At 44.3% G+C, this 19,553-nt stretch overlaps 1 pseudogene; it reads right to left on the reverse strand.

Moving 5' to 3' along the window:
* LOC115145845 (double C2-like domain-containing protein beta) overlaps nucleotides 1–19,553 on the reverse strand; it is a 41,057-nt pseudogene that overhangs the window by 5,565 nt on the left and 15,939 nt on the right.

Raw genomic sequence — 19,553 nt, forward strand, 5'->3', positions numbered from 1 at the left:
AGAGAAACACTGACGGATGGGATGAATGAGGGAGGACCTGGCGGGGGCCGTCCCACTCCCTCTCTCTCTTTTCCTCCTCTTCTATTCCTCCCCTTCTCCTCCCTCCTCGACACCTCTGTCTTTGTGCAAAACGAGAGGTCCAGTCCGCACATCAATTGCTCCCACAAATCAGGGTGGGGACACTGCTACTCTCGCTCCGTCTCTCCTCCTATCTCCCTTCCATGATTACTCTATTTCTTTCTTTCATTTTTCCATCCCTTCTCCCTTGTCTTCTTCTTCCATCATTCTTCCTGACCTTTACAGAGAGTATTTGACACCGCATTTGTTTCTCCCTCTGCTCTATCCGTCTTATCCCTTTTTTCCCCCCTCTCGGTCTCTCCCCCCTTTCTCTTTCCCCCCTTCCTCTTGTCTCTCCCGGTATCACAGGCCCTTTGCCGCAGTGCTAACAGATCTACGCCGTCGTGCATGTTGGCCATTACACCACAATGATAACAGTCAACAGTCTTGATAACAGACCAGTGTGTCAGAGCGATGGCCGCTTCCCCCTACTCTTCTGGCGTGGGTAATAACTCACAAACATTATGGCCCCAGCTCGAGAGAGAGGGAGAGAAAGAGAAATGGAGAGAGAGAGACAAAAAAGCATGAGAGAGAGATGGAGGGAGAGAGAGATGACATGAGGGGGTGAGAGAGAGAGAGAGAGAGAGAGAGAGAGAGAGGGGGGGGGGGGGGCATGAGGGAGAGATTGAGTGTGCGTGTGAAAGAGAGAGCAGGCCTGGGATAAATAGAAAGTGTGAGTTGAGAAAGAGAGAGATAGGGAGGGAGAGAGCGATAGAGAGGGCACGAGGGAGACAGTCAGAATGAGAGAGCGACTGTTACAGGGAGCCTCCAGACGGGAGTAAAACACTTTGATCTCAAGGCCCTTCCAGCTCCCTGGGAGGCAATCCATTCTCCTCCAGCTGACTCCCCACCAGTTCTCCCTCACTCCCCCCCGCGCCGAAGCGCCTGCCTCCTGTGATATACAGTACACGCCGGGCCCCGTCAGAGCTGTTTAGTGCCTCACAAAGCCGTGTGAATCCGGCGTTTCACCCCGTCGAGGGTTTGAGGACTCCTTTCTGTCGCTCTCATTTTCATTTCCCAATGCTCTTGCTTCTCCACATACAGTCCTTTCTCTCTTTTCTGCTCGTTTTCATTTCATCCCCCTCTTCAGTTCTTCCATTCATTCACTACTTCTTCTCCTCCTTTCACTCACTCCCTCCCTCTCTTTTCCCTATGACGTCATTGCTCATCACACTGTGGCCTGCGTTGCTCTCCTCCTCGCACGCCCAAATTCTATTACATTATTTTCTTTAGCTATATTTCTAGCTCTCTACCTCCTCTCCTCCTTTCACTCACTCCCCCGTTCACTTACCTATGAAGTCGTTGCTCATCCCCAGATCGTAGTCCCATACGGAGATCTCCAGGGTTTTCTTCGCCAGCTGGTCGTGTGGAACTTCGTAAACAAACTCCTGTAAGGAACAGAGGTTGAGAGAGAGAGGAAGGTATTCATGTATTCACACTTAGCGGAAAGTTATTCAGATTATGTTTAACATTGAATGTGAAACATGCATTGACTTAAATTCACATTGATGGTAGGGTAGGTAGTTATCCTCTATGGGATCGGTGCCCCCCCCCCCCCCCCCCCACGGGATGGTTTAGCTAACAAAGGCTAATGTGATTAGCATGAGGTTATAAGTAACAAGAAAATGTCCCAGGACATAGAAATATCTGATATCTGCAGAAAGCTTAAATTCTTGTTAATATAACTGCACTGTCCAATTTACAGTAGCTATTACAGTGAAATAATACCTTGCTATTGTTTTAGGAGAGTGCACCGTTATGAGCTTGAAAATGTATTAACAAACCAATTAGGCACATTTTGCCAGTCTTTTAAACAGAAATGCAATGGTTCATTGAATCAGTCTTAAATGTTGCCATACACTGCTGCCATCCTGTGGCCAAAATCTAAATTGTGCCTGGGCTGTAATAGAACATTATGGCCTTTCTCTTGCATTTCAAAGATGATGGTGCGTCACTTGAGTGGGTTGAGTCACTGACGTGATTTTCCTGTCCGGGTTGGTGCCCCCCCTTGGGTTCGTGCCGTGGGGGAGATCTTCCTTGGCCTATACTCGGGCTTGTCTCAGGATAGTAGGTTGGTGGTTGAAGTTGTCCGTCTAGTGGTGTGGGGGCTGTGCTTTGGCAATGTGGGCGTGGTTATATAATGCCTGTTTGGTATCGTCGGAAGGGGCCACAGTGTCTCCCGACCCCTCCTATCTCAGCCTCCAGTATTTATGCTACAATAGTTTATGTGTCGAGGGGCTAGGGTCAGTCTGTTATATCTGGAGTATTTCTCCTGTCTTATCCGGTGTCCTGTGTGACTTTAAGTATACTCTCTCTAATTCTCTCTCGGAGGAGGACCTGAGCCCTAGAACCATGCCTCAGGACTACCTGGCCTGATGACACCTTGCTGTCCCCAATCCACCTGGTCGTGCTGCTTGCTCAACTGTTCTGCCTGCGGCTATGGAACCCTGACCTATTCACCGGACGTGCTACCTTGTCCCAAATCTGCTGTTTTCAACTCTCTAGAGACAGGAAGTGCGGTATAGATACTCTGCATGATCGGCTATGAAAAGCCAACTGCCATTTTCTCCTGAGGTGCTGACCTGTTCCACCCTCTACAACCACTGTGATTATTATTATCTGACCCTGTTGGTCATCTAAGAACATTTGAACATCTTGGCCATGTTCTGTTATAATCTCCACCAGGGCACAGCTAGAAGAGGACTAGCCACACCCCTCATAGCCTGGGCCCTCTCTAGGTTTCTTCCTAGGTTGCAGCCTTTCTAGGGAGATTTTCCTAGCCACTTGCATTGCTTGCTGTTTGGGGATTTAGGCTGGCTTTCTGTACAGCACTTTGTGACATCAGCTGATGTAAGAAGGGCTTTATAAATACATTTGATTGATTGATTGTATTATCTTTCACAAGATCTAATCTGTTATATTCTCCTACATGAATTACACATTTCCACAAACTTAAAAGTGTTTCCTTTCAAATGGTATCAAGAATATGCATATCCTTCCTTCAGGTCCTGAGTTACAGCCAGTTAGATTTGGGTATGTAATTTTAGGTGGAAATTGAAAATAAGGGTTCGATCCTTAGCAGTATTGAAGGAGATGGAAAATGTATTCAAATTATGGCACATACTGTATACAGTACTGGAATTAAATTATGGCATTAAATGCATGGGACAATAATCTTTCACAAATGCACGATGAAGGGTAAGGCTATAGATATCCATCACATCCAAGGGCATACAATTCAACTTTAACAAAAAAAAGTTGATATGATATATTATACATCGTGCACATCTGGTTGCCAAATGTGAGTCAGAGAAATGGGTTGCCAGATAGATGTTGGATCTTAATTTTATCAGCCCTTTTTTGCCTAGGATTTTGCCTTTTTTTTTTAAAGTTTTTTTTTTAAGTCTAAAAACTTGATGTCCCGCTTTTAAATTTCGGGAATTTATTTGCCATTACAAGCAATGTATCAACCCATACAAAAAAAAATGTCATTATCCACATAACAACTCAAATGTCTTGTTGTTGCAGGATTATTTTCCTGCTGTAGCAAACGGCTCAAATTAAGATCCTTCATCTGTATGTGTTTATTGGAGAAAAAAAAAAAAGATAGATATTGGTTTATGTATTCGTGTATTGTGGTGCTCGGAGCGGGTGGAAGGACCTCATTAAACTCGGGATTGAGAGTTTTCTTCTTCACTGTGGTTTTGTATTTGGACTTTTTCCCCATATCAGGCTGCAGCACACTGAGAGAGAGAGAGAGGGGGAGAAAAGAGCGAGGGGAGAGAGAGAGAGAGGCATAGTAAGAGAGAGTTAGAGGGCAAGGGAGAGCACAGATGAGAAAGAGAGCAAGTGAACGCGAGATTGAGAGGGAGAGGAAGAGAGAGGTATGAAGGGAGAGCAGGAGAATGAGAAAAAGAGGGAATCTTAATTAGACAGTTGACAGCATGGCGACCGAAAATGCCACTTTCCCCCATTTTTCTGATGCAGGTCTTTTATACAGGTCTTTTATTACTTCTGAAACATCAAAGCCAATTATCTGCCATTTTGTCTTCCGCCACGGCGTGACATTAAACCCCACTTGAACGAGGGAGGAGAATAGAACAGAGAGAGAAACAGAGCGTTAGCAAAATTCTCTAAGCGTGAAAGAAAAAACAGAGGAGAAAAAAATCAGAGCCGAAAACATTCATTTAATTTTTGTGGGGGGGGGGGGGGGGCGAGAAATCGCTGATGAGAGAGTCAGAGACTCGAAAGCTCAAGCCAAGAGCGGGACAGACGGCTTCCCAGAAGGCCATTGGTTTTTATTGGAGGAGTCATCAGCATAAATTCAGGCGGAGAAGTCAAGATGTTCTAGCGGGGGAGAGATATCTCACTCCCCAACGCCACCCACCTTCAGCCCAACGTCAATAACACGTGCTCGCTGACAAGCTAATAGATGGGCCGCTAGGGTTGCGGGTTTGTACACAACAACAAGACAGGAGAGAGGGAGAGAGGGATGAGAGAGAGATAGAAAGAAAGATCCAGTATGAGAGAGTTCTCAACCAACCCAGTGAAAAGAAAGAAACTAACTGGGTTTGTTTGAGAAGAGGGAGAGAGGGATGTTTAGAGAAAGAAAGAGATAGAAAGATGGAAGAGGACTGGCCACCCCTCAGAGCCTGGTTCCTCTCTAGGTTGCTTCTTTGGCCACTGTGCTTCTACATCTGCATTGCTTGCTCTTTGGGGTTTTAGGCTGGGTATCTGTATAAGCACTTTGTGATAACTGCTGATGTAAAAAGGGATTTAGAAAACAAATTTGAAGTTGATTGATTGAGATAGAGTCCTCAACCAACCCAGTGAAAGAAATTGGAATAGAGGACATTTAAGCTAGGAGAAAAATTAAGACAGAGAGAGGGATGGAGGGAGAGAGACAAGAGTGAAATAACGAGAAAAACTGCCAATTTCACACAGAGAAAAAAAAGATATAGAGAAAAAAAGGAGTGACAGAGAGACAGAGAGAGAGAGAGAGAGCGAGCGAGCGAGCGAGAGAGAGAGAGAGAGAGAGAGAGAGAGAGCGAGCGAGAGAGCGAATGAGAGCAAACCAGAGTGAAAGAGTAAAAAAAAACAACAGCCAATTTCACACAGAGACAGAGGATAGAGAAACAGAGTGACAGTTGGACAGCGGGGAGAGCGAGGAGAGAGAGGAGCAAAACTAACTGCCCAGTTCAGAGGCTCACACATCAACACAACACAGACTAAGATGACAGTTTGCTCACTCAGCACCAGAGGAACAGGGTTTGCATCCCAAAGAGCACCCTAACCCCTACTTAGTGTGCTTCCTTTGAACAGAACCTTACAGGCCATGGTTGGAAGTAGTGTACTATATAGGGAATGGACTGCCATTTGGGATACAGAAAACTGACATCCTTGTTTCAACTATATCATGTCTCTTTATGGCGTCTGGTTTGAAGCAATTATCATCTGCATTAACAGAGAGAGGAAAATAGAGGTACGGCAAGTAGGCAACACACCAGCTCCTCTGGAGAGGTTTATATTGGTCTTTAAAATGTTGATGGAACGTTGCTCTAATATTTCAGTTGATCTGTGTCCGAGAAGAGACGAAAACAGAGGAAAGGCAGGCAACCCACCTAGAGCAACTGACCTAGAGGTCAATATTGGTCGGCAAGACTGTAATGTCTGCTTCCAACTCACACTCTCAAACACATAGATCCCCCTGAACGCAGCTCACTCTCCAGATTCCAATCACCTGAATTCTGATCACCTGTTCAAACACCTGGACGTCATTATCACACACTATTTTGTTCAGTTCTTTGCACCCCGTCATTGTGAGGTATTGTTTGTTTTGTGACACACTTCTAGTCGGAGCGCTGGTTTTCCTGTAATTTAATCCTCCCGTGTATGATAGCTTTTGCCTATTCCCTATCTGTACTTCGTATTTCCTGTTATCAACCTACTGCCTGATCTCCCAGACGACGTTACTAGCCTTTTCCCTGCCTGCACCGTTGCCTTTTTGGACCCCCTGTGTATGACCTTCTGCCTGCCCGTGGACCCAGCTACCTGCCTCTTCCCGTGGTCCTTTACAAATAAACGCCTGCTGTGTACTGTGCTTGGAACCAGCTCTCTGTCTCCCATCGTGTTCATTACAAAGACATTGATGGAGTAGCCTCTTGGTCATTCTTAACAGGGCCGAAGGGGTTGTGTGGGTGATTGTGATTTTGAAATATGCTTAAGTGAATTGTAAGGTCCAGTAGTAGGCGGCTCCAAGCATACGAGTCAATCATAACTCGGAAAGGATAGGAAAAGGCCCCCTGGACATTTGTAATGAGAAGTTCACTAGCATAGAATTAAGTACAACATAATACATCTCTATGGTTATTATAAGAGTGCCTGAGTCAGGGATCTCCTAGTCCAAGATCATCCATCAAATCTTGGATGGGTGGTGCAGGCTTTTGTTCCGGCCTAGCATATATATATATATATATATATTTTTTTTTCAAACAGTCAAATGATGATCACACTCTTGTTTAAATAACCTGTGTAGTTGCTACTGACAGTATTGACATTACTGACATGCTTGATTGACGTGAGTGGGACCCTCCCTTGCGAGGGTATGTAGGTGCCTACCACATTCTTCCTACTTAAGGCTCTGACAAAGGCGATTCGTGCCGAAAGGGGATTGTTTCTCCCACCAATGAATCGATCAGATTTACCCAGCAACAGAGGGCTCCTTTTTCTTCATTCTCCCGGATAGTCAACAGTTGAAGTATCCCGGGGTAAGGAATGTGTTTTGGAGTCAGCGTTGATTGTTTGAAACTGACATCCTTGTTTCACACAGCTCTGCCCCGTCTTTTTTGGGGGGGGCGGCTTTGGTTGAAAGCCCCTGGACATTTGTAATGAGAAGGTTATTAAGAGTCTGACTCAGGGACTCTGGGAACCCATTTGTCTTGCTCTTGGCTCCAGCTTTTGACTCGCTCATCGATGATTAGCACATACAGTGGGGCAAAAAAGTATTTAGTCTCTTAAAGAAGAAGTTACAGGTCTGTGAGAGACAGAAATCTTGCTTGTTTGTAGGTGACCAAATACTTATTTTCCACCATAATTTGTAAATAAATTCATTAAAAATCCTACAATGTGATTTTCTGGAATTATTTTTCTAATTTTGTCTGTCATAATTGAAGTGATGATGGAAATTACAGGCCTCTCTCATCTTTTTAAGTGAGAGAACTTGCACAATTGGTGGCTGACTAAATACTTTTTTTGCCCCACTGTATATATCTTTTGTCTCCCCCCTCTCTAAAAATGGCTCTGAAATAGTGTCATGCGTTGACCATTTTGATAATGCTCTGTCTCTTGTTGTTCACTTTCCTCATGTTAGAGGTGTTAGTGCTGGGTTGGAGCAAAAGCTTGCACACCCAATAACTTTCCAGGACCAGAGTTGGAGACCCGCAGCCATAAGTTATGCTGTGTCCCAAATGGCACCCTGTCCTCTGTAAAGTTTACCCTATGGGCCCTGGTCAAAAGTAGTTCACTAGACAGGGAATAGAGTGCCATTTGGGATGCAGCCAATGTGTAAATTCATGTGAGCCCAAATATTGAACCCTACTTAATCTCTTAACACATTTTTTTGCAGGTGTGTGAAACTGCAGACAGCACACAAATCAACTTCCAGCTTAGTGTACTGTGGGCTATATCTATACGTGCTGATATCACATGCACATATGCACGTGCACAGACAAAGATGCACCCACACACATGCACGTGTACATACACACACGCTAAGTCCCTGACCAGCAGCCAACTACTGCCGTGCAGGTGTGTACGAAGCAATGCATTCTGGGATGCCAGGGGCATAGCGGATCTTAGCTGCTATAAAAGTAGGTTCAGCGACACACACACACTGAGACAGAGTGAGAGAGAGAGATAGTGGCATCCACACGCACTGCAGTCACTCTCCTACAGACAGTTGAGAATAAGTCTGACAGGTAAGAATCACACAGGCCGCATCCCAAATAGCACTCTATTCCCTAAAACACTACTTTGCCCTGAGCCAAATGGGCCCTGGTGAAAAGTAGTGCACTAAATAGGGAATAGGGTGTAATTTGGGCGTCCCATAGGGCTCTGGGCAAATGTAGTGCACTGTTTAGGGAATAGGATGCCAATTGGGCTGCACATCTTGGCTGTGTTTCAGAGCATCAATTCTGCTCCGTATCTGATCACTGACTCACCGAGCAGACTGACTGATCGACAAATCACCCTTGCCTCCTAAATAACTACAATAACTGTCATTTGCAGATCAGTCAGTAGATCTAGAATGATACTCTCAAATACAGCCAAGGAGTCAGGGTCACAGTTTGCAAGCAAGTGTGCACGTATAATTGTAAAAGTTACAGACCGCCATGAGGGGGAAATTATGACTCACCATTCTTATGATGATGAAACGTCAATGCTTTTGAACCGAAATAGACAGAGAGCTGCGCCTTTTCCCACTCATGTAAAACCTTACATTTCAGCTGCACCTCCACTCACTTTTGAGCACTGTCTTTCCCTACAGACTTACAGAGTATGTCTTTGAACCGCCGTCACAAGCAGTACAGGCAAATAGTTGCTCCCTTTGAGGAACAACAGAAGAACACAGGCAGAGGCACGACAGAACTCGTCAAAATAGGATTAACAGGACTCCTCGCTCTGAGGCGATACAACAGCAGCCGCAGTTGCAACACTCCGCTGCTTCTGATTCTACCGACCAGCTTGACTGAACACACTTCAAACAAACACACAGAACAACGAGAAGAGAGATGATGTCTCCGAACGCAGCTCAGACATAATAGGCTACTAACTAAAAAGCAGCTGGTGAATTTCAAAGAGATTTGAGACTGTGAGAGAAGAGACAGTGTCTCGAACGCAGCTCAGACACAGGCTACTGTATAACAGGCAGTGTATGCCAACAAAAAAAATCTAAGAGAGTTGAGACTGTACAAGACGAGAGAGCGAGAGGGTCGAACGCAGCTCAGATATAGACCTCGCTCCGGAATAACAGGCGAGGAAAAGAGACTTGAACACAACTCAGACAGAAGCCTACTTAATCACATGGAGTAGATGTCATAGACAAATAATTGGATTTGTGACTGTAAAATAAGAGAGTGCCTTGAACATAACTCAGATACTGAACTGCACATCAAACACAGCCAAATATGAGAAACTCTGTGCCTAAAATAAGATTTGTGACGGTGAAATAAGAGAGCTCCTTGAACGCAGCTCTGACATACTAAAAACAACAGATACTGCATGTCAAAGATTTTTTTTTTTAAAGAGATTAAAATGAGAGAAAAACAGAGACAATCTCTTGGCTCCAGGACTCTATCGCGCCGTACATCAAAATAGATGCAGATAAGACACCCAGCTCTGGCTCTGAAGAACAGGAACCAATCAATGAACAGCAAAAAGTGGAGAAAAACGAGGAAAAGGGAAAAAAAAGAAGAAAGAAAAACAGCTCTGTTTGTCCCCCACGGGTCTGCTTACTGCTTCTCTGCTTCGTTCCTTTGTCTGATTCTAGTCTTCGCTTCACAGCTCAATAATCTCAATGGGGAAGTTGGAGGAGTAGTACAAGTTTCGGGGAGTCACGAATGAGAATGAGAGTATACGTGGTTAGTGATAGACCTCTTTTAGCCCCTGTTGACTAACCTCTCCTCTCCATCTCTTGGTCTTTAGACGGAGTTCCTACCTCCTACATATTTTCCTACATTTCAATAGGAAGGGGGGGGGGGGTGCAGAGGATTACGGGTTGGTGATGCATTAAACATATCTATATCACTCCAATGCATGCAAATCTCTCTCTCTGTCTACCTCGCTACCTCTCTACCTCTCAATGCTTGGCTTTGAAAAGTCAACTCACATTACTCCTGAGGTGCTGACCTGTTGCACCCTCTACAACCACTGTGATAATTATTATTATTTGACCCTGCTGGTCATCTATGAACGTTTGAACATCTTGGCCATGTACTGTTATAACCTCTAACCCGGCACTGCCAGAAGAGGACTGGCCACCCCTCTGAGCCTGGTTTCCTCTCTAGGTTTCTGACTTTTTAGGGAGTTTTTCCTAGCCACCGTGCTTCAACATCTGCATTGCTTGCGGTTTGGGGTTATAGGTTGGGTTTCCGTACAGCACTTTGTGACGGCTGATGTAAAAAGGGCTTTATAAATACATTTGATTGATTATACATTTCTTATTATTTCTACCGTTGTCCAATCTCGTCTTTGATTTACACACTTGGATCTTTCCATTCAAGTCCCACCTTTCCTCACCACAGTTTACAAACAAGTGAACCCAGAGCCCTACGCTATGAATCAGAGGGGTAATACTACTAAGCAAGCTAGATCTCCTCAGCTAACTGAAGCTAGCCAGCTGCTAATTGCACGTGGATAGTCGAGCGCCAAACTCTTCGTTGAGACAACGCCGAAACATCAATCCACGGGAGAGTCAGTGCCACATTTACATTTGTGCCAAAAATCGAAATGAAAGAAAAGTGATCTTGCAAATTCAGCAGGCTATGGTGTGAAAGTAGGCTTTTAGAAGGGCTGTCTTTATTTGATTACTTATCGTGAATGACGTCTTTGCTGTGTTTTGGTGTTTCCCCCAGCTCCTATCAATAAAATATTTGTATTAAATCCTACAAAAGGTTTTACTCTGGGTGAAGTTTTCAACGCGTTCTGACATGATTAAATGTGTAACATGATAGGTATTTTAACGTTACTCTTTTTTGTAACACGACAATTTGAAATCTTTCCTCAAACGAAGGGGAAGACCGGCGCAACCTTTGCGAGCGGGAGGGGATCGGATTTCATTGGTTCTCAACTCGCAGCAAAGACACTTTGTAAAAATCTTATGTAGATATACCGCTCTGTTTCAATCGAAAGTTGCAGATGATGCCTCATCAAAATCAACACTACAAGCAAACAGCAAAAATGACTTTTTTTTGTTGTTGATGAAACCATGTAGGCGTAGAACCCGAATCGAATGACTGTCGGGGATTTTCATATTCAGGTGCGAAGTGCATGAATAACAATTAGCCATTTACGCCGAGAGTGTCGTCCCAAATGGCATCCTATTTCCCCTAGTGCACTACCTTTTGAACATGGCCCACAGGAAATATGGTGCCATTTGGGACTCTGGCTCAGCCTGAATGCTCTGTCAAGACATGATGCCGACAGTATATGTACAGTACAGGTTCTCATATGAATAACAATGAACCCGCTAGCTTACATAATGCCACCACAGTGATTCCCAATGTGCTCCTAGGAAACCTTTCACGACTGCACAATTCTTTAGCTGCAGCCCAGAACCAGCACATCCTGCACACCCGACACAACCAATCAAAGGCTTGACGAGTAGCTGATTAGTTGAATCAGGGGTGCTATTTTCCCAAACTGGAAGAGAAAATATGCAGTCGAGGGGGTAAGTGTGAACAGATTGGGAAACATTGACTAGTGACAGTGTCGACTCTAGAGAGTTAGAGCAGTTGATTATTCATTTATGTTGCTTGTATTCATCTATGCCAGTCAGTCCCCTGTCAATTTGTATGGAGCGTAAATAAAGTTTCAACGTGTCATGACTCAGGCACTAAGGTTGTGGTAGAGTCTGTCAACGTGTCATGACTCAGGCACTAAGGTTGTGGTAGAGTCTGTCAATGTGACATGACTCAGGCACTAAGGTTGTGGTAGAGTCTGTCAATGTGACATGACTCAGGCACTAAGGTTGTGGTAGAGTCTGTCAATGTGACATGACTCAGGCACTAAGGTTGTGGTAGAGTCTGTCAATGTGACATGACTCAGGCACTAAGGTTGTGGTAGAGTCTGTCAATGTGACATGACTCAGGCACTAAGGTTGTGGTAGAGTCTGTCAATGTGACATACTGTATAACAATATATGTACTGTATACAACATTCTATTGGTTGCAAGAACTTTGTAGAGTCATTTAAATGGAAAAAACTCTACGTTTTGAATCTGTCGTCGTTCTATGGAAACGCTAAAACAAAAATCTCTTCCCAACTATGTTGCAATCTATATGGCACAGCTGTCCTTAAACGACACTGGTCTACTTTTTTATTCAGCACCATTTTCTTTAACCAATTTTGGTCTTTAATTCAGGGCCGACAGACAAGTTCTGTACTTTCTCCCCCTTCCACTTGCCTCTTCCATTTTTGCGGTAATGCTAGAGAGCCTTTGTTGCTGACCTATATGATCCAGCCGGCACAACTGGGAGGACTGCTGACTGGCATCTAGCAACAGGACACCACAAGACCTACTAATGTATAACAACAAGTAATGTGAAACGACAAGGGACAACAACAACAACCTTTCCTCCATTCGTTCCTCCATCCGTTCCATCCATCATCACATCATCATTCCGTCCTTTGTGTGTGTGTGTGTGTGTGTGTGTGTGTGTGTGTGTGTGTGTGTGTGTGTGTCAAGACTTACATCTTGACGAAGGGGTCAGAGTACCCATTGGAGTCCATGGCGGCGAGGTGGGCACAGCGTACAATGCCAACCAGTAAACAGCTCTTTTCTGGGCTGTAGCAGAGCGACACCAGGATACGACCACGCTGGGGGAGGGGGTGACACAATTAGCCATGACACCTCTACAAATCTAAAAATCAACTTTATTCATAGTGCCCTTAATGTATGCCAATTAAATGTCAGATTTAATTAATGTATGTCAGATTAAAACCAACACATGTAAAACAGGCAATTAAAAACATACAATAGGGTAATTTAAGTTATAAAATGAATGAAAATAATAATATTAATTGAATTGCATGTTGGGAAATCAATGACAGGACTGTCAATAACCCTGGGATTAGTACTACTGTTGTAATCGTGGCACCACTGTTATTACTACTACTACAGTACTAGTAGTAGCACAACTAATGTTAGTACTCCTGCTACGGCCACTACTATATCTATATGACAATCTCTACGATTTTTTAAATTTTTATTTCTATTTCACCTTTATTTAACCAGGTAGGCAAGTTGAGAACAAGTTCTCATTTACAATTGCGACCTGACCAAGATAAAGCAAAGCAGTTCGACACAAACAACAACACAAAGTTACACATGGAGTAAAACAAACATACAGTCAATAATACAGTTGAAAAATGTGTCTATATACAATGTGAGCAAATGAGGTGAGATAAGGGAGGTAAAGGCAAAAAAAGGCTATGGTGGCGAAGTAAATACAATATAGCAAGTAAAACACTGGACTGGTAGATTTGCAGTGGAAGAATGTGCAAAGTAGAGATAGAAATAATGGGGTGCAAAGGAGCAAAATAAATAAATAAATACAGTAGGGGGAGAGGTAGTTGTTTGGGCTAAATTATAGATGGGCTATGTACAGGTGCAGTAATCTATGAGCTGCTCTGACAGCTGGTGCTAAAAGTTAGTGAGGGAGATAACTGTTTCCAGTTTCAGAGATTTTTGTAGTTCGTTCCAGTCATTGGCAGCAGAGAACTGGAAGGAGAGGCGGCCAAAGGAAGAATTGGTTTTGGTGGTGAGCAGAGAGATATACCTGCTGGAGCGCGTGCTGCAGGTGGGTGCTGCTATGGTGACCAGTGAGCTGAGATAAGGGAGGGCCAGCCAACGAGAGCATACAGGTCACAGTTGTGGGTAGTATATGGGGCTTTGGTGACAAAACGGATGGCACTGTGATAGACTGCATCCAATTTATTGAGTAGAGTGTTGGAGGCTATTTTGTAAATGACACCGCCGAAGTCGAGGATCGGTAGGATGGTCAGTTTTACAAGGATATGTTTGGCAGCATGAGTGAAGGATGCTTTGTTGCGAAATAGGAAGCCAATTCTAGATTTAACTTTGGATTGGAGATGTTTGATATGAGTCTGGAAGCAGAGTTTACAGTCTAACCAGACACCTAGGTATTTGTAGTTGTCCACATATTCTAAGTCAGAACCGTCCAGAGTAGTGATGTTGGACAGGCGGGCAGGTGCAGGCAGCGATCGGTTGAAGAGCATGCATTTAGTTTTACTTGTATTTAAGAGCAATTTGAGGCCACGGAAGGAGAGTTGTATGGCATTGAAGCTCGTCTGGAGGGTTGTTAACACAGTGTCCAAAGAAGGGCCAGATGTATACAGAATGGTGTCGTCTGCGTAGAGGTGGATCAGAGACTCACCAGCAGCAAGAGCGACATCATTGATTTATAGAGAAGAGAGTCGGTCAAAGAATTGAACCCTGTGGCACCCCCATAGAGACTGCCAGAGGCCCGGACAACAGGCCCTCCGATTTAACACACTGAACTCTATCAGAGAAGTAGTTGGTGAACCAGGCGAGGCAATCATTTGAGAAACCAAGGCTATCGAGTCTGACGATGAGGATGTGGTGATTGAAAGAGTCGACTAAATGTATGACAATAATGGTAATCTTCGTACCTCTTCCTCAGCCACAGGTGTTCCTTGTTCCACAGTTTCTTTGTTGATGTCTTTGTTCTGAGTGGGAGAAGGGAGGTTGATTTCAATACACAGTTTGTAAATCATTAGAGCCCATTGGCGAACTGACGCATACACACACGCACACACACACACTCACACGCATATACTCACACACACGCACGCACACAAACACACACATCCACTACATACCTGTGTGATTCTCTCCAGACCCATTTTGAATCTTTTGCTCTCGCCCTTGCTCAGTTTCTTCAAGGCGACCCGGACCTCTCCGATAAACTCGTTACGACCGAGCCTGTCCATGTCGCACACACACAGCCTACACACACACAGATACACACAGACAGGCATGCCACATACACATGCAGAAAGTGAGAAAGATACATGTCCTCTCAAGAGCTAGCAGTGAGCATTGCGCTCATTTGGATCCGTGTCTATCGGTAAACTCTGGGCTTCTCCAAGCTGCAAATAGAAGCCCCACTGAGCTACAGGTAACTGCCAGAATAATGGAAACACTTGAGGAAATGAGGGATACAAAGTATATTAAAAGCAGGTGCTTCCACACAGGTGTGGTTCCTGAGTTAATTAAGCAATTAACATCCCAGCATGCTTAGGCTACGATGGCTATGCCCCCATAGGATGACAATGCCCCATCCACAGGGCAGGACTGGCCGTTGAATGGTTTGATGAGCATGAAAATGATATAAACCATATGCCATGATCATGTGACCAGATCTCAACCCAACACTTATGGGAGATTCTGGAGCGTCACCTGAGACAACATTTTCCACCACCAGACACTTATAGAATCTACGACAATGTGCATTGAAGCTGTTCTGGCTCGTGGAGCCCAAACGCCCTATTAAGACACCATATGTTGGTGTTTCCTTAATTTTGCCAGTTAACTGTAGCTACACTCTGTGCTGTACATGTCTGTCTGCCTGCCTGTCTGAAAGTCTGTCTGTCCGCTTTGTCTGTAGTGCACTTGAGACGTTTCAAGAACTGAGAATGGCCTATGGTTTGTCTCACGTCTTTATGACAACTGCGATATGCTAGTCGTGTTTACTCCTTCAACTGCTACTCTACCCTCCTGCTCTCAGATGTTCTCTCACCTTGCTGCATATCCCTCTGGGCTGTTGCCCGGGTGCTCTCTCTCTCTCTCTCTCTCTCTCTCTCTCTCTTTCTCTCTCTTTCTCTCTCTCTCTCTCTCTCTCTCTCTCTCTCTCTCTCTCTCTCTCTCTCTCTCTCTCATACTCCCACAATTTCACCCAAACCGTGTTCTTTGCATCTTTATCAGTGTGAGACATACCTCAGGGTCGCAGTAACATGCATTTGACCAATTCTTATATAACAGGATCAGTCGCCATTTTATGTGTCATTCTATATTAAATGATGGTGAGATGTTTGTTTTGCCCTCAGAACAACCTCATTTCGTCGGGGGCGTGGACTCTACAAGGTGTCGAAAGCGTTTCCACATGGATGCTTGTCCCATGTTGACTCCAATGCTTCCCCCCGGGTTGTGTCAAGTTGTCTGGATGTCCTTTTGGGTGGTGGACCATTCTTGATACACACAGGAAACTGTTGAGTGTGAAAAACCCAGCAGCGTTGCAGTTATTGACACAGACCGGCGAGTCTGGCACCTACTACCATACCCCGTTCAACAGCACTTGTCTCGCCTATTCACCAACTGAATGACACACACACACACATAATCCATGTCTCAATTGTCTCGGGGCTTAAAAATAATTCTTTAACCTGTCTCCTCCCCTTCATCTACACAAAGTGAAGTGGATTTAACAAGTGACATCAATATGGGATCATAGCTTTCACCTGGATTCACCTGGTCAGTCTAAGGCATGGAGATATCATTGTTTTGTATACTCAGCGTAGAGAGACACAGTAGGACCTCAGTGATGGGAACATGTTGGATGGAGGTCTGAACCGAAACGTCTGAAATTCACCGTGCATCAAACCGTTACAGAAAAGGATTTATTGTGTTCTCTAATAATTTAGCCAGACATTATAAATAGCTTATGTGCTACAGCACTTTTTTTATTTTAAATTTTAACGTTTGTCTGTAGCAGACAGAAGTTTTTTCTTCTTCATTTAATATGTGTACTGGAGGGGTTTGATCTTTGCCTGTTCAGTTGACTGGTTGGTCCTCTGAGGTTTGTGTCTTTGAGGTTCTACTGTCGAGAGATAGAGAGGTGGGAACAATGTAGTTCTGCCATCAGACTGGCACTCTGTCGGTCTTGCCTGGGCTATGACAAGCTGCTGAACCAGGAGGCCGTGGTCTTGTCACACCGAGCCAACAGAACCTTTTCTACACCGCTGTGGAGCTCTCCATTGACTGACCGTAGGATGCCGTGGGGTCAAGTTTCCCCTGGGTACAGATCTAGGATAAACTTCCCCTCGCCCAATCCTAACCTTAGCCATTAGTTAGGAGAATGCAACAGTTTTTTTTATCGTGAATATCTCCCCTTTGGCATACATTTATTGTTTGAAGCAGAGAAATATGACATAAGAGGAGGACATTTACAGCACAATTGCCAAGACCCAACCCTGTAGTTTACTAACAATTATAGGAGCAGCATTTTTGAACAATTTAAGTTACAGCTATTGCCTTGCGCCTGAAGTTATAACACACAATAAAAGTCCTTGCTGGATGCTAAATGCATATTACCATTATCAGTCCCTATGCTACGCTACAATTCCCTATCCCCATCCACTCTATGCTACGCTACAATTCCCTATCCCCATCCACTCTATGCTATGCTACAATTCCCTATCCCCATCCACTCTATGTTACGCTACAATTCCCTTTCCCATTCCACTCTATGCAACGCTACAATTCCCTATCCCCATCCACTCTATGCCACGCTACAATTCCCTATCCCCATCCACTCTATGCTACGCTACAATTCCCTATCCCCATCCACTCTATGCTACACTACAATCCCCTATCCCCATCCACTCTATGCTACGCTACAATTCCCTATTCACATCCACTGCCTATGCTATGCTAATTCCAAATTCCCAGTGATTACTTTCTCTTTTCATCTATCACTCTCTCCCCTCAACTTTTTCTCTCTTTCATGGTTTGCCCTGCATCCACTCCCCCACTGTCTATCTATTTCTATATAACTCTCTCTCCTACTCGTCTGAAAATGTTCCCCCTCTCCCAAGCACTGTGCCTCTTCCTCTCCACCATTTCCCTCTCTTTCTCCACCTCTATCCCCTCTTTCTAGGAACCCCAATTCTCTCCTCTCTCCTCTCCTCTCTTTCCTTCCCCCTGTCTGTCCTCATCTATACCCTCTTTCTTGGCATCCCTCCCTCTCTCTCTCTTCCCTCATTCTTGGCATCCCCCTCTTCCCCACATTTTATCATCTCTTTCTTGGCACCCCTCCTTCTCCCTCTTCCGTTCTGTCCTCCCTTTCCTGACTCTCCCTAGCTTCTGTGCTGGCCTGTGTCTGGAAGCTGTATCCTTGGCTGGAGGTCAGGTGGCTTCCCCGGGCATTCAGGGTCTTTCCTGAATCCTTATCTACAAAGAGATGGAGTGTGTGTGTGTGTGTGTGTGTGTGTGTGTGTGTGTGTTTGGGGGCTTGGTGTGTGTTTGTGTCTGTGGGGAGGGGGCGCTACATGGCTTCTCTGCCCAGTGTCTGTCCTTGACTGCATGCCAGAGGGTATCTGTCCAGCACACACAGACCAGATGCATTAGAATAAGGGGTGAGAAGTGTGTGTACAGTGCAATGCAGTGTTAAAATGAATTAAATAGAAATTGTGCGTCACCGGCCTACACACAAAATCCCATCATGTCAAAGTGTAATTATGTTTTTAGACATTTTTACAAATGAATTCAAAATGAAAAGCTGAAATGTCTTGAGTCAATAAGCGATCAACCACTTTGATCCACTTTGATCACTAAATAAGTTCAGGAGTACAAATTTGCTTAACAAATCACATAATAAGTTGCATGGACTCACTAGGTGTGCAATAAGAGTGTTTAAAATGATTTTTGAATGACCTTTCTGTACTCCACACACACAATTATCTGTAAGTTCCCTCAGTAAAGCAGTGAAATTCAAACACAGATTCAACCACAAAGACCAGGGAGGTTTTCCAATGCCTCTCAATGAAGGGCACCTATTGGGTAGATGGGTCAATTTTTTTTAAAGCGGACGCTCAATATACCTTTGAGCATGGTGAAGTTATTAATTACACTTTGGGTGGTGGATCAATACTCCCAGTCACTACAAAGATACAGGCGTCCTTCCTAACTCAGTTGCCGGAAAGGAAGGAAACAACCCAAGGATTTCAACATGAGACCATGGCCGCAAACAGAGAAAACTGAGGATGGATCAACAACATTGCAGTTACTCCACAATACTAACCTAAATTACATAGTGAAAAGAAGGTAGCCTGTAAAGAATACAATTATTCCAAAACATGCATCTTGTTTGCAACAAGGCACTCAAGTAAAACTGCAAAAAATATGGCAAAGAAATTAACTTTATGTCCTGAATACGGAGTTAAATTTAGGGAAATTCCAACGCAATACATCACTGAGTACCTCTCTTCATATTTTCAAGCATGGTGGTGGCTGCATCATGTTATGGGTATGCAGGTCATTGGCAAGGACTGGGGACTTTTTTGGGATAAAAATAAATGGAATAGAGCTAAGCACAGGCCAAAATCCTAGAGGAAACCCTGGTTCAGTCTTCTTTCCACCAAACACTGGGAGACAAATGCACCTTTCAGCAAACCTAAAGCACAAGGCCAAATATACACTGGAGTTGCTTACCAAGACGACATTGAATGTTCCTGAGTGGCCAAGTTACAGTTTTGACTGCAAGACTTGAACATGGCTGTCTAGCAAGGATCAACAACCATCTTGACAGAGCTTGAAGAATTCCTTAAAGACTAATGTGCAAACATTGTTCAATCCATGTTGGCAAAGCTCTTAGAGGCTTACCCAGAGAGACTCACTG

The sequence above is a fragment of the Oncorhynchus nerka genome, linkage group LG18 (genome assembly GCF_034236695.1).
Source record: "Oncorhynchus nerka isolate Pitt River linkage group LG18, Oner_Uvic_2.0, whole genome shotgun sequence".
Lineage (NCBI taxonomy): Eukaryota > Metazoa > Chordata > Actinopteri > Salmoniformes > Salmonidae > Oncorhynchus > Oncorhynchus nerka.